The sequence below is a fragment of the Trachypithecus francoisi genome, unplaced genomic scaffold (assembly GCF_009764315.1).
Source record: "Trachypithecus francoisi isolate TF-2019V2 unplaced genomic scaffold, Tfra_2.0 Lachesis_group19, whole genome shotgun sequence".
NCBI lineage: Eukaryota > Metazoa > Chordata > Mammalia > Primates > Cercopithecidae > Trachypithecus > Trachypithecus francoisi.
Genome location: NW_022681464.1, coordinates 38,872,428 through 38,887,427, shown reverse-complemented (window position 1 = coordinate 38,887,427; position 15,000 = coordinate 38,872,428). Strand labels below are relative to the sequence as shown.

The 15,000-nt window shown below is 38.6% G+C and overlaps 1 protein-coding gene across 1 annotated transcript in view; it reads left to right on the top strand.

Annotated features, from left to right (window-relative positions):
* DLGAP1 (DLG associated protein 1) overlaps positions 1 to 15,000 on the top strand; it is a 971,691-nt gene that overhangs the window by 456,430 nt on the left and 500,261 nt on the right. Inside the window, 1 exon segment of the mRNA XM_033178240.1 lies at positions 4,844 to 4,929. The gene's annotated coding sequence lies outside the window, so the exon portion shown is untranslated.

Here is a 15,000-nt window from a genome sequence, read left to right as displayed (position 1 = left end):
TTGACCTCTCAGGCTCAAGCATTACCCCAACCTCAGCCTCCCAAGTAGCTGGGACCACAGGCCTGTGCCACCACACCCGGCTAATTTTTTAACATTTTTTCGTAGAGACAGAGTCTTCCCATGTTGTTCAAACTGGCCTTGAACTCATAGGCCCAAGAGATCCTCCCTCCATGGCCTCCCAAAGTACTAGAATTACAGGTGTGAGCCACTGCACCCAGCAACCCTGATGATTCTTAATCTGATTTTACTTTTATTTTACTTTGTCAGCTCCTAAGCAAGCACTACACTAAACTGTGTGGCAATCAAAGTAAAATCAGATTAAGAATCATGTGATTAGAAACTTCCATCTCAATGGAATATTTAGAGAAATGGTGTGTAACCCTGCATCACGTCCTGTGGTCGAGTCTGTTACAAGAAAACAAGACAATGGTGCTCCTTGTGGATCACAGACATGCTCAAGTTCTAGAACAGAACTTGCCTCATCTTGTAAGCAGTGCAGATCATGACTTGCCCTTTTTACATCTTCAGTCATTAGAAAGTCAGCCAGATATGGGAGTCTAAGAATCCTTCTAACCTTTGGAGCGCTTCTCTTCTCCTCTACCTCCCTATCCATGCATGATCCAACTCCGTCCTGCTACTGTTCCCTTGGTCCAGTGAGGAGACTCATTCGCGTAAAGGTTCCTATTCCTGGGAGGGTGGTGGACACTGTCATTCTTCAGCTTGAAACAACTACTAAACAAACCCATCTCTACCACGGGAACATGAATCCCACTCATGGCATCACTTCCATTTGTTATTATGCAAAAAGTTTCTACTTCCGCTAGAGTGAGGAGAGGAAGGAAGTCAGGAGGAGCCTGGAGCACAAGTGGAGTCTAAAGAGATTCGGTGGCAGCCGGGCACGGCGGCTTAGGCTGGTCATCCCAGCCCTTTGGGAGGCCAAGGCAGGAGGATCACAAGGTCAGGAGTTCGAGACCATCCTGGCTAACATGGTGAAACCCTCTCTACTAAAAATATTTTCAAAAATTAGCCAGGCGTGATGGTGGGCACCTGTAGTCCCAGATGCTCAGGAGGCTGAGGCAGGAGAATGGCGTGAACCCAGGACTCGGTGGCTGTCACTCCCTTCCCACGTCCTGTAGCAAGGTTTTATCAGAAGCAGCATTTCTTCTTCTACCTTTGAATAATCCAGTTCGCATTTTGCGTATTGATTCAAAAGTCAGAAAAGTAAAAAAGAATATAAAAAACAACATATTGAGCATTGAACTATCTGAATCAAAAGCATATGGTGGTTGTATAGGAATTGTCATTTTTTCCCCTGTCACTGGTTTTGGTTTTTTTTGCCTTTCGTTGCATGAGAATAAAACACTTCCACAGAGCAATTTGGAAAGTTCACAATTGCTGGGCATGAAAAATGATTTTCATTTTTGGACAGATGTAATATATCTTCAGAAGCCATTTATATCCAACTGCTGTGCCAGTCTTTGAGAAATCTGACTTTAAAAAAAATTGTAGCCTGATACAAGACACGACAGGTTTCTGTACAGAGCCTTTGCTAAGCTTCCTGCTTGGATTCAAAGATAATAACTCTATGGCATACAAATACCTTGCAAAAATAGGTATTTTTTGTTTATACCTGAAAAAATATAACTAGATGTGCAATTTTACAAAGAGATGGCAAGTTGGTATTTATTTTATAGAAGAGCTGGACATAATAACTTTGTTGTTGTTACGTGTGTGTGTGTGTGGTGTGTGTGTGTGTGTGTGCATTTATTTATTTATAGGGTTTGGTTCTATTTGGGGCATCAGGTATCCACCGAGGATCTTGGCATGTTATCTCCTATGGATGAGGGGGCGGAGGGCTACTGTATGTCATAAAGTTCAGTGGAAAAATCCCAGTGGGGAGGAGTCCAGACAGAGGAAGCAGCCCAGCAGGATTTGTTAGTGACTGATTCCAGTTTTAAAAAATAGTTTATGTGATAATTAAGCAAATGAATAGTCACATTTTCCAAATGTGGGTTTTTAGCTTGCCATTGACAGAAAATGAAGCTGCAAAAAGGGGAACCACTCTTACATGCAAAATAAAAGAAAGACAACTCAAGACTACCTAAAAATACAGACAGGTTGAGTTCCTGAGTGAATGCTGACTAGGATCCACAGTGTTTGCGCAATAAGTATTTATAAATCCTTGAGATAAATCACCACTGAATGATTGGATAGCAAGCCAATACACACACACACACACACACACACACACACACACACATTTTCCCTTTTGAGAGAACTTTTGGGTTTTATTCTGAGGCCTCACAGCAGTGAAATGGTTTATTTATTTATTTTTATTATTTGTGTTTTTGAGACGGAGCCTTGTTCTGTCGCCCAGGCTGGAGTGCAGTGACGCAATCTCGGCTCACTGCAAACTCCGCCTCTTGTGTTCAAGTGATTCTCCTGCCTCAGCCCACCCCCCCTTCCGTCCCCTAGTAGCTGGGATTACAGGTGCCTGCCACCACGCCCAGCTAACTTTTGTATTTTTTAGTAAAGATGGGATTTTGCCATGTTGGCCAGGCTAGTCTTGAACTCCTGACCTCAGGTGATCCGCTAGCCTTTGCCTCCCAAAGTGCTAGGATTACAGGCATGAGCCACCGCACCCGGCCAGCAATGAAATGATTTTAAGGAAGTAACAAAACAGCACAAGGGGAAACATTGGGGTTGGAACCCAAATGCTCCCTTAAGGGTTACTCACTCTTCAGCCACTCTTCAGTCCTTGTCCTTTCAACCCTTCCAGTCAGCATCTCCTGGAGCTGCCCTGGGAGCATGAAGCTCTGCCTCTGTCCTAGGCTCCAGACTCCATGATTATTCCCAGGGAGTCTTTTCAAAATCTCTGACTATGATGAAGATAATATGTGTTACCAGGGTTTTTCTTGTATTGAGTGCTTAGCATGGGCCAGGTGCTACATTGATAGTTTTAACCTGTGTTATCCCATTCACTCCTCACTACAGCCCTATTTCTATACAATTACTGTGTTTCTTATTCAGTTAAACATTGCACTTCATAGAACACTGCATTGTTCCATGAAGTATCTGGGTGCAGTGGCTCACACCTGTAATCCCAGCACTTTAGTAGGCTGGGGTAGGATATCTTGAGGCCAGGAGTGCAACATCAGCCTGGAGAGCAGAGTGAGAACTTGTATCTACAGAAAAAGTTTAAACATTAGCCAGGTATGGTGCTAGTTCCCGGTAGTCTCAGCTATTTGAGAGGATGAGGTAGGATGATCACCTGAACACTGGGGGTCAAGGATGCAGTGAGCTGTGATTGTGCCACTGCACTCCAGCCTGGGCAACAGAGCAAGACCCTGTCTCAAAAAAAAAAAAAAAGCCAGGGGTTGGGTAGGGAACAGAGGCACTAATTTTTCCAGGGACACATAACTCAAAAGGGTTGATAAGTTAGGCTGCTTGTGATAACTATGATTCACACTCCTCCGACTGTGACTGCAAACATTCAACCAGGTGAAGTTCCACAGCTGGAGTAGCACTCTTAGAGTGACCTCCGTTCTTATCAAGAATAGTTAACTTTATACTGGTTGGTGAGAATAGAGTGGTAGTTTTCTTGGGGACAGGGAAAAGAGAGTATTAATGAAGAAATGAGACATGAAATGGTGCTTCCCATGGAGAGAAGAGAATGCTGGAATTGCAAGTGCTTCTTGGAGTTTTTCTAAGAGAAAACTGGAACAACTTATTTTCTGTTCTTTCAAACACAATTTAGCCCTGCCCTGGCCCTAAAAGACAAACAGAATGCAGGAGCTTTGCTAGTCTCCCATGGTTGCTATTTTCCCTGTAATCAAAATGACAAGAGAAGAATACTTGATAAAATGAAGATGTGGCAAGAACTTATGTCCATCATTAGGCATTAAAGATAGGGTAAAAGGAACTAATACTTACGGAAAGCTGAGCAGGGTAGCATTTCTTGGCCTCAGTGCTATCATGGTCTAGTGGAATGGACAGAGTGGCACAGGAATACCAATGTAATCCGTAAAAGTGAAGTATAAAGAACTAGACACACGGAGGAATGAACAATTGTCTCTTGTCTGGAAGCCCAAGGAAAGCACCATTGAGAGATTACATATGAACCAAGCCCTCTACAAAAGGGTTCCTGGGCATCTGTGTCAAAAACAGCCAGATAAAAAAAATTACCAATGCATTTGATGCAGAACCAAGGTTGAGAACTACTGAAAGAGGTTAGAGAGTGAGAAACTGGATTTTGAAGCTGTAGCTTTTAGGCTCCCTGAAACCATGGAGCACTTGATTGCTGTGGGCCAGGTGTGACGGAGAAGGCTCCTATCAGAGCAGCTGCAATAGGGATGGGAAGGAAGACGCTAAAGACACAGGTGCACTTGACGGGAGGGACAGGAGGGAGAGGATGCAGAAGGGGACCTGCTAAATTGTAAGCTCCCAAGGGTGGGTGCTGACCCATCTCTCCATCCCAGAGTGCCCAGTATGTGACTCACACAACATGCCAGCAGTATAGATACTTGTTGAGTAAATAATTGAACTGGGTAACTATATTTTAAAAATTTGGAAAACTGGGCAGCTGGGGAATAGAGGATCACCAAAGCACAACAAAGAAATTCAGAAGGAAAAATGTTTAGAGAAAAAAAGTGAATTCAGTCTTAGACTTTTTCAGTTTAAGTAATTAAACATAACAATTCAAAGCTTCAGACATCTGAGAAGTCTGTCTAATATGCAAAAGAAAATCAAGTCATAGGGCCCTCCTAAATTCCAATATTTTGTCCCCCTGCTATTTCATTTGTATGTGACCAGGAGACTAAAACATGCATTATGCTCCCAACAGGCTAAATCTATTCTGGGATCCACTGAATGCCACTAGCGGGTCTGCTCGAGAGAAATCCCGATTGAATGACAACGGCACTAAGAACAGTAAGTCATGGTTGGGAAGCGTCAGGGAAGAATGGAGCCCAGATATCCTAAATTAAAATATAAAAGGCTAACGTTATTGGGCATGTACATCTAAATTTCTAACATCCCACTACGCCTCCCGAATCCAGCACATTCCACCTAACACACACACACACTCACTTCCCTCTGAGGCAGTTAATGGGCCCAAACTGACTTTTTATGGAACCATAATATAGAAAGAAATGCCCGTGCCAAAACTGTCAATGCACAATAATTTATCAGAAATCAATGCTCTATTCTATGTCCCCAAGCTCAACACTGATATTGTAACCTCTTAAATGTGTTGTCTGCAGCTTGAATTCCTTTGTGGCTTCACATACGTTATTTGGATGAAGTCAACTGTATAGCATATCAGAAAACCTGTTAACATAGGCAGGTAGATGCTTACTAACAAAGTACAACAGAAGTAGACTAAAAGTTTGGTTGCTTAAAGTAATTAGGAAAGTGGTGGCAATATAATAACATTGGTTATTATAGACCGTGCGGTTGAAATTAATAGAATAGAGACGCACTCTGTTTGGTGACTCACTATTTTTCCTGTTCTGACTCATAATTTCTCTCTTCTGTTTTTTCACATTATTGATCAGTGAATATTCTAGTAGTCTAATTCGTCTGTATTTCAAGGCTAAATATAGAACAGTAACTTTGACTGGGGAAAGGGGCTGAATAATGTTAACATCCAGGTGAAGAACAGGTTAATTCGGAAGAGAAAGGGGAAGAAGGGACTGCCCGAGAGAGCAGGAGGAAGGCAGAGGGCCTTGGGGGTAGCTGTTCCCCGAGCGATTCGGTATTTACACCATGTGCTCTGTCATATCCAGGAAACAGGAAAAGAAAAACAATCATTGGGGAAAATATTAATACCATAGAGACGAGAACTGTGTTTCAATTACCTCAATTCCTATGATCCTTCTTTAGTAATGGAAGATACATCATCCACAATAGAGAAAACATAAGTGCCTCAGAAATATAAACTTGTCTATTTCTCTGAAGTCAAAATGACAACATTTTTGCTTATAGCAGAAATGCCTACTAACTTACAAATGAACCATCTGTAAGAATTATTTGTTTAATTATGTGACCCTCAGTTACTAATATGCCCTGGACACTGTAGCTTCTATGGATTCCTCAGAAATTATCCTGAATATTATAATCTGCTAAGCTCTTACATCATACACCAAGACTCAAGTCAGACCATCAGTTCTTTGACACTTATTTGTCTTCAAATCATCTTACAAATACTTGACTATCTTCCTTCCTTAAAGCCCGAAGCTGTACCAGTCCTGGAATTCATATAGACCATTAATATACCCACACAGTGCCTTTATTTTTCTGTGCACAAGTGAAGATAAACACACTTATGAAATTAGAAGTTTATGACCATTTCCAGCATCCAGTTGCTGCTCCCTGTCTCTTACATCCCCCTGCCCAGCCCGTCTGCCTTCCTGTATTCTCTCCCTCTATTAAAACAGTCACAGATCTGATGTCATCAGTTTTTCTTTGATGGAGACACTTTCTTTTTTTTTTTTTTTTTTTTTTTTTTTTTGAGACGGAGTCTCGCTCTGTCGCCCAGACTGGAGTGCAGTGGCGCGATCTCGGCTCACTGCAAGCTCCGCCTCCCGGGTTTACGCCATTCTCCTGCCTCAGCCTCCCAAGTAGCTGGGACTACAGGCGCCCGCCACCTCGCCCGGCTAGGTTTTTGTATTTTTTAGTAGAGACGGGGTTTCACCGTGTAGACCAGGATGGTCTCGATCTCCTGACCTCGTGATCCACCCGTCTCGGCCTCCCAAAGTGCTGGGATGGAGACACTTTCACCCCAAATGCCAGCTCTTTCAAACTTTCCCATTCAATACCTTTTATCTCTACCTGTAAAATGAAATTCTTTATTTTCTGTTTAGAGTTGAAAAAATTTCTTAGCTACACATTAAGCAGGAATAACTATAAATGCTTTCAAGATAAATCTGTTAGCTTTCAAAAAAAAAAAAGACAATATTAAACACCTGAAAAGAAGATGGGTCCAAAAAGAAATTACATCCTTGGGCTGCTGCCTTCTTTTCTCTCTTTTCTCCTATCCCTTAAATCTCAGTCAGTCATTTCCCAGTCATGTGCCTGAGGATGCCCAGGTGATCTGGACCCATGGCCAATTCCATGGCACCCAGCCCGTCTCTACCCAGAGCAGAGGATCCAACTACAGCCCTGAGGAGGTCCATTAGAACCAACTGGGAAGCTTTTATCAAGCTATTGTTTCCTCCCAGTATATTCCCCCATCATTTTAATATGTTCCCACGGGGATCATGGTTCTCTAAGACTTATCTTCTACCACCCTTATGAAGAATCAGGGCTCAAAGCCTGTTAGGGGAGGAAAGGAAGGAGTGATGTTTGTGGCTGTCCCGTGGCCTAGTAATCACACAGGAGCACTTCAGATGGACGATCCACATTCAATTGGTCTTGTATCAGCATCCAGAAGACTCAAGACAGTGGCAACAAAGAGACACGCAAAGACTCTTCACAGACTGGGAAGGGGAGAGAGAGAGTGACCTGGCAGTGTAGAAAGACATCAATAGATCCCTGAACTATGGACATATTCTCTATTGAGGTCTCAAGTATTAATATGCATGGACATCAATATGACCATGCTGATTAAATAATAGTTGACCCCGAAATAATGTGGAGTTTAGGAGAACCAACCCCAAAGGGTCACAGTCATCGTGTTTAATTTTTGACTCTCCAGAAACTTAACTACTAATAACCTACTGTTGACTGGAAACCTTACCAATAACATGGTCATTGAACGCATATGTTGTATGTTATATGTAATATGTATTACACATTGTATTCTTACCATAAAGTTAGCTAGAAGAAAAAAAGTATTATTAAGAAAATCATAAGGAAGAGAAAACATATTTCATTAAGTGGAAGTAGAGTGGGTCATGATAAAGGTCTTTATCCATATCCTCACGTTGAGTAGACTGAGGAGGAGGAAGAGATGGGTCTGGTCTTGCTGTCTCGGGGTGGGGGCAGCGGGGGAGAGGCAGAAGAAAATCCACTTGTAAATGGACCCGTGCAGTTCAAACCTGTATTGTTCAAAGGTCAACTGTATAGCACATCAGAAAACGTGTTAACATAGACAGGCAGGTAGATGCTTACTAACAAAGTACAACAGAAGTAGACTAAAAGTTTGGTTGCTTAAAGTAATTAGGAAAATGGTGGTAAGGTGGCATAATTTATCCATCTCTCCAACCACCCCATGGAAACAGAACAACTAAGATAACAAAAGCAAAACCTCCCAGACAACATCTCCAATAAGGCAGCGGGAAAACATATCCCTATAAATATCCCTCCCTATAAATCCCTCCAAATATATGTGGGTTGGAATAAACTACTGGTGAGATTAAGACCTGTATAGTGTCTTCAACACATCAGAGGAAATGAAAAGAGGACAAAGGGACTTCTGATGGCCCCAAGAGGCAGAGAAACAAAAACAGTTCACAAGTACGCACTGTAAGGCTTGGTGGGCCACTCTGGGAAGGGCAGCTGAAACCCCTAAGCTGCCTCCAACTTGTGGGTGAACACAAGAGAACCAGCTTGTGTTGGAGCAGCCTGTGCCCCATGGACCCTAAAGGGACCCGTAATAGCCGTCTCCTCCACAGCAAAACCCCACATTGAGGAGAAACTACTGGCGTAGAATCCAAATTGAGCAGGAAATAGACAAATAGGAGCAAAGGAGGCAAAAGAAAGAAGACGCAGATACAAGTGGAGGGAGGAGCAAAGAGCCAACAGATATCAGATACGTATTTGTAAACACATCCAAAAATAACAGAAAAGGCAGCTCTAAATCTCTAGGGCTAGGAAGCTATGCTGGTTCACTCTTCCATTCTAAGAGTACAAGAAAACTCATCTCACTTAAACATTAAAAAAGAAAAAATGGCCATCAAATCTATCATAAAGAAAAATGAATTGAGGAATGTAGTGTCTCTGCAGACAATAAAAGCGTGCCAGAAAGATACGCAAACAAAACAGAAGACAATTTAGCCTAATATTTTAAATCAAGCTGAAAAAAAAGATAGCTTTTAAAGAACAGCATAACCCAGAATCTTAAGAACTCAAAAAGAAGCTAATTTGAAAAAACAAAGACTTGAAAAGGAGTTTATAGAAACAGAAAAATATTAGAGTTGAAGGAAAAACTTATTTCGAAATTTTAGACTAGACTAGAAGCAACAAAACAGTGAATGAACACCACAGAAAGTTCCTTAAGAAAAATAGAAGAGGAAAGAATTAATATTTTTAAAATAAAAAGATTTAAAAATATATATGAAAAAGGCATAGACAGTAGGAATAGGAGAACCAAAGAACATGAAATAGAAGTTCCTAAAAAAGAAGATCAATGTAATGAAAGAACAAATATTATCAATTATAATTCAAAACCTACTTTTCTGACCTAAAAATATGCTTACCCAACATTTGAAAGGACATTCCTGGTGAAATTGGCCCAGAATGGGCCACATATAAACACAGTCGAGTAAAACTATTGACCTTTAAATAAAAAGAAAAAATGGGTTTTTTTTTTTGGCACTAATTAAAAGGTCAGTATCCCTTGTAAGAGAAAGAAAATCAGATTGTTGGCCGGGCGCGGTGGCTCAAGCCTGTAATCCCAGCACTTTGGGAGGCCGAGGCGGGTGGATCACGAGGTCAGGAGATCGAGACCCTCCTGGCTAACATGGTGAAACCCCGTCTCTACTAAAAATACAAAAAAAAAAAAAACTAGCCGGGCCTGGCGGCGGGCGCCTGTAGTCCCAGCTATTCGGAGGCTGAGGCGGGAGAATGGCGGGAACCCGGGAGGCGGAGCTTGAGCCGAGATCGTGCCACTGCACTCCAGCCTGGGCGACACAGCGAGACTCCGTCTCAAAAAAAAAAAAGAAAATCAGATTGTCATCAGACTTTTTGACAATGTTTTATGCCAGAAGACAATGGTATAAAATATTTAAGAAATATTAAGGAAAGCAGATGTGAGCTAAAGATTTTATACCCAGCAACACTGATCTTTAAATACCATGGTCACAATTCTTAATAAACATACAAGAACTCAGGGAGTAATGTTCCTGTGAGCCTTTCCTGGGGAATTTATGGAGACCAAGCCTCAGAAAACCAATACGACTTAAGAGACATCGACAATAGAACTGGCGGTGAGCATTAAGTAGACATTTTTTGTGTAACTCATAATGTCTGTAGTTTACAAGGGAGAGAGTATAAAATGTGATGGCCATTTTCTCTGTATACAATTAACTGTCAAAAATGAGGAGGGGCATAAATTGGAAAGAGAATATAAAAAGTAGAATAAGCTCTGTGATTGCCTCAAGGATATCAATGGAGAATAAAAACGTACCTGTTGAAAATAGATGCCAGGGAACAGGGGAGAAGGTAAAAAAGGGATTATTAGCTAATTTCAATTTTATTCATAGTAGGATGGGGGAAAAAAGTAAAAATGGGACTAAAGGTATTATTTACAGATATTAATAAAATTCTAGATTATATAAAGATGTTAATAAAGGGCTCAGAACAAAATAGCACAAACATTTCTAAATACAAAAAAAGTCTGGGTGCAGTGGTTCACACTTGTAATCCCAGCTTTTTGGGAGGCCAAGGTGGGAGGATTGCTTGAGCTCAGGAGTTCAAGACCAGCCTGGGCAACAAAGTGAGAACCCTATTCCCTATAAAACATTTTAAAAATTAGCCAGGCACAGTGGCATGTGCCTGTAGTCTCAGCTGTTTAGGAGGCTGAGGCGGGACAATCCCTTGATCCCAGAAGTTTGAGGTTGCAATGAGCTATATTGGTGCCACTGCACTTTAGCCTAGATGACAGAGTGAGACCCTGTCTCAAGAAAACCCACAAAACAAAAAGATAGGTGCAAGAGAGAGAACACATGCACACAAGCAAATAATGTAGGCAAGTGCTTTTCAGACTCTGTAGTGAAGGACTACTTCTTTTCCCCAATAATTTGTAAGCGACACTTGTAATATACAAAATCATATACTTGAATTTAGTGGCAATATCAAATTAAATGTTTCTAAATGTGTTTTGTTGTGGTTGTTGTTTTTACTGTCTATTCACAAGTCATCATAGCTTGGTAGCAAACAGTTCATGGAGCAGCCTTGATATCGACCACATAGGAAAAGGGTAGAAATGTAAGGCAATAAAGATAGAGGTAGTCACAGGTATATAGATGTGAATATGTTTGCATGCTTGTATGGATGGAAATACATGTAACAAATGTGACAAAGGTGATGCCAAGCATTTGGATCCTAAAAATACATTTACTGATTAAATTTACATTTATAAAAAGATTTCCAGATTACCTAACAAAGTAAAATCCAACACTCCAGGTTATATACATATAAACGTTTAATAATAATATATATGTTTCAGGTGGAGAAAAATCTGTATAGTATGCTACCAATTATCTAACAAAGGAGATAGGGGATAAAAAATACAAATATATATCAATTTTGTATACTTTGTCTACAAATTATGTACAAATATATACTAACGGACATATAAATCACAGCATTTAAAGATAAAATATTTAAAAGTAGAGAAAGGAAATAAGATTGAGGAGACAGGAAGAAAAACTAGACTTGTTTTGTAAATTTGACTTTAGAGTCCTGTAAAGCTTTGCATTATTTTAAAGCAAAATTAAATTTAAAATAAAGTGATTCCTAAACATCAAAAGTAAAATAAGACTATTGAGCCTGTCTATCCAGTAGGTGGCAGAAGAGCACCTAAGGGACTATTCCAAGTGACTGTAAAACACAGTAATTTGACTGTTTTAGCGGAATCTTATCAGAAGGACAAAAACGACTGCAAACTATCTTAAGCTGACTTTTGTAATCATTTTGCTAGTGGTAGTCTTATATTTATTCGACTGTTACACGTGTGTATTATGAATACAGCAAATGAATAATTGTATTCATGTCAATAAAATTTGAAATTTGACAGGGAAAGGACACTGTAAAAAAAGTCCTCCACTTGAATTTGAATAGGAAACATTATCATGAATTCATGATGAATATTATCTTATTAAAATACATGTTTTCTAGCTTTGTAACCCTTCACACACAGATAATGTTCTCTACATACCATTTTCCACTAAAAGGAATCAAAGGCTCCCTGAAGAAATAGATGATGTACAAGATGGACCTGGAATATCATAAACTGCTTTGGTGATATCAGAACTCTGCAATTAAGTTAACTCTGCAATGAACTGAAACACATCAAATATTAAAATTCATGAATTCCTAATGATACTGTTAAAATAAAATAGTGTTGATCATCCTTGGAAAATACAAGGAAACCAAAATCATTATTTTAAAAACTAGCAAATGAAAGAAAGAGATCAACCATTTTTTCTAACTTCCCTATGCATATTATTCCAAGTAACCAAGTAGTTGATGAGATGTTTCTCTTGATAGAAGTATTCCATCTAATAAATGAAGAAGGAATTTTAAAATTCTAGTATCGCCATTTTGGAACCTTTAATGAATTATTGGGTGTAGACAATGATAATCAATGACTGCCAACATCACACAAAGGGCACCAGACATATGCTTCTGTGTGGAGGTACACACCACCACCTATCAGGCATTTTGGCCAAAAATTGAACCTCGATCTGATGATGTCCCTGGGTCTACTGTATTCAATACCAGTCCCACGTGGCTACTGAGCATTTGAAATGTGAGTAGGCCAAATTGAGATGTTCTGTACATGTAAAATACAAACCAGATAGCGAAAACTTTATATGAAAAAAAGTAACCTATCTAAATAATTTTTAATATTGACTACATACATAATATTTTTGACATATTGGGTTAAATAAAATTATATTACTAAAATTAATTTTAATTGTTATTTTTTCTTTTTTAAATGTGTATTATAAAATTTTAAATCATATTTGTGGCTCATATTTCTATTGTACGGTGGTGTTCTTAATTCTAACTACAACTTACAGGAAATACGCTGGACAGAGGAACGTGTTAAATGACACCAGAAGGATAGAAACAGTAAAACCCAGGCTTTAGAAAAGTCTGCAACTTATATTTCTAATCCATTTTAATGGTGGGGTCAAAGTTACTAAAAATTTATAAACATGAGCACTGTAATTAATGTGTAATGTAGTCCTAAACATCAATATCTGCAAAATCATAGATTTGATATCTCAGTTTCATTTTCACTATTGCTCAGATAATGCATAACAATAAAAAGCCTATATATTTGCATTGGCTAAAGTAATTTATCACCAGTGGTATGTGAACTGCACCATGGAAAACAGATATATTTTCAATTTTTTAATTTTTAATAATCTGAAAACAATTCTCTCAGTTTATTCAGATAGATGAATACATAGTTATGATTTCTATACTATTAGAAAACTTTTATTTTTTTAACCAATATAATTAATTTTAATAATATATTTTGTTTGACATATCTAAATATCAATTTCAACATGTACTAAATATAACAATTATTAATGAGAAATATGACTTTCCTTTGGCTTTGTATGAAACATTTGAAATGTAGTGTACATTTTCACTTACAGCACTTGCAGTTCAAATGCTATATTTTTATTAGGAATATTTAATCTAAGTAGATATCTTAAAATTTACATTTGAAAACAATAGATTCAGATACCTAAGTTGTTACAAACATACTTAAAAGTTTTCAATGACTGATTTGAGTATCAGTTTTAAAATTTAAATCAATGAAGTTAATTAAAATGGAATGAAAATTTAGAAACTCCATTTCTTAGTCACGCTGGCCACATTTCAAGTAGAAAGCCTTTGTTTTAAATTCACTTTGTCCTAAAGCTGCAAGTAGAATTTCTACATCTTAACAGAATGGACTGGTTTAAAATATTTTTCAATTAAAACATAATACCAAACCACTTAGATATGTAAAATTTTTAGATTCTCCCTTTTCTCTCTTCCATCTTTACTATTTTCCCCAAATTTGAGATCAAATTAATATATATATTTAGAATGTTTCTAACTTTAAAAGTTAAGTATTGAATTAGGCTTACTCAGACTTCACTTTTAATACAGTATTTCTTACATGTCTAACATAATAGGTGCCCAAAAATGTTAGGTAATTTGTCTCCGTTTATTAGATCAGGAATTATTTAGTAGTATCTAAACTTTTACTTTTGCCTTTACCCATTTATGAAAAAAAATCATTCCAGCTTAGCATGCTTTAATATCTTATTGGGATAAATAAATAAGATTAAATACCTAAATAATTTACAGAAAGGTATCTTACATTCTCTATAGCAAAACACTGATGAATACAGTGTGTGTGTATTGAAAGTAAATCTTGGGTTTTTTTACTCACGTTGCACCAAAGCGAGAGAACGCTAGGGGGCAGTGTTGTTAGAGCAGAACTCTCAAGAGGCTTGGAAAGGAGCGCTCAAATCACCGGCAGCTAGTGCGATAAACGGGGTCTAATAGCAAGAAAAGAATGCGTTCATTTAACTTTACTTTGTGAAGTTATATGGACCATATGCATATTATTCACAAGGTCTTGGAAGAGATGCTTTGTTCAAACCCTGAGCCCATAAGCTTAGGGACAAGCTCTTCCTGGAAAGGTCTTTCTTATGGAATTTTCTGTCCCAAAGAAGATACAAAAGAATAGAGCATTGCCAGAAAGTAACAATTCATAAATACTAACCCCAAGTGCCACTATAATATTTAGTTCCTACCTCATTTTAACCTTGACTTGTATCCACCATTCCTTTTATTTTTTTCTACTCACCCAGGCTTCTTTGCAGCACATTTTAAGAATATTCTGAGAGCATCGTAGCTCTCACTCCATTTCAACTCAGTGAATTCTAAGGCAACAAAAGTGTATTAAGTAATTAATCCATAATGCCAGCCACTACCTAAAAGAAGGATAAAGCCAAAGCTAAAAAAAAAATCAAAAATCAAAAATCAAAAGCTAGGAAGAAAACTTATTCACATTTTCTAAAATTACATTGTTGTTGTCTATAT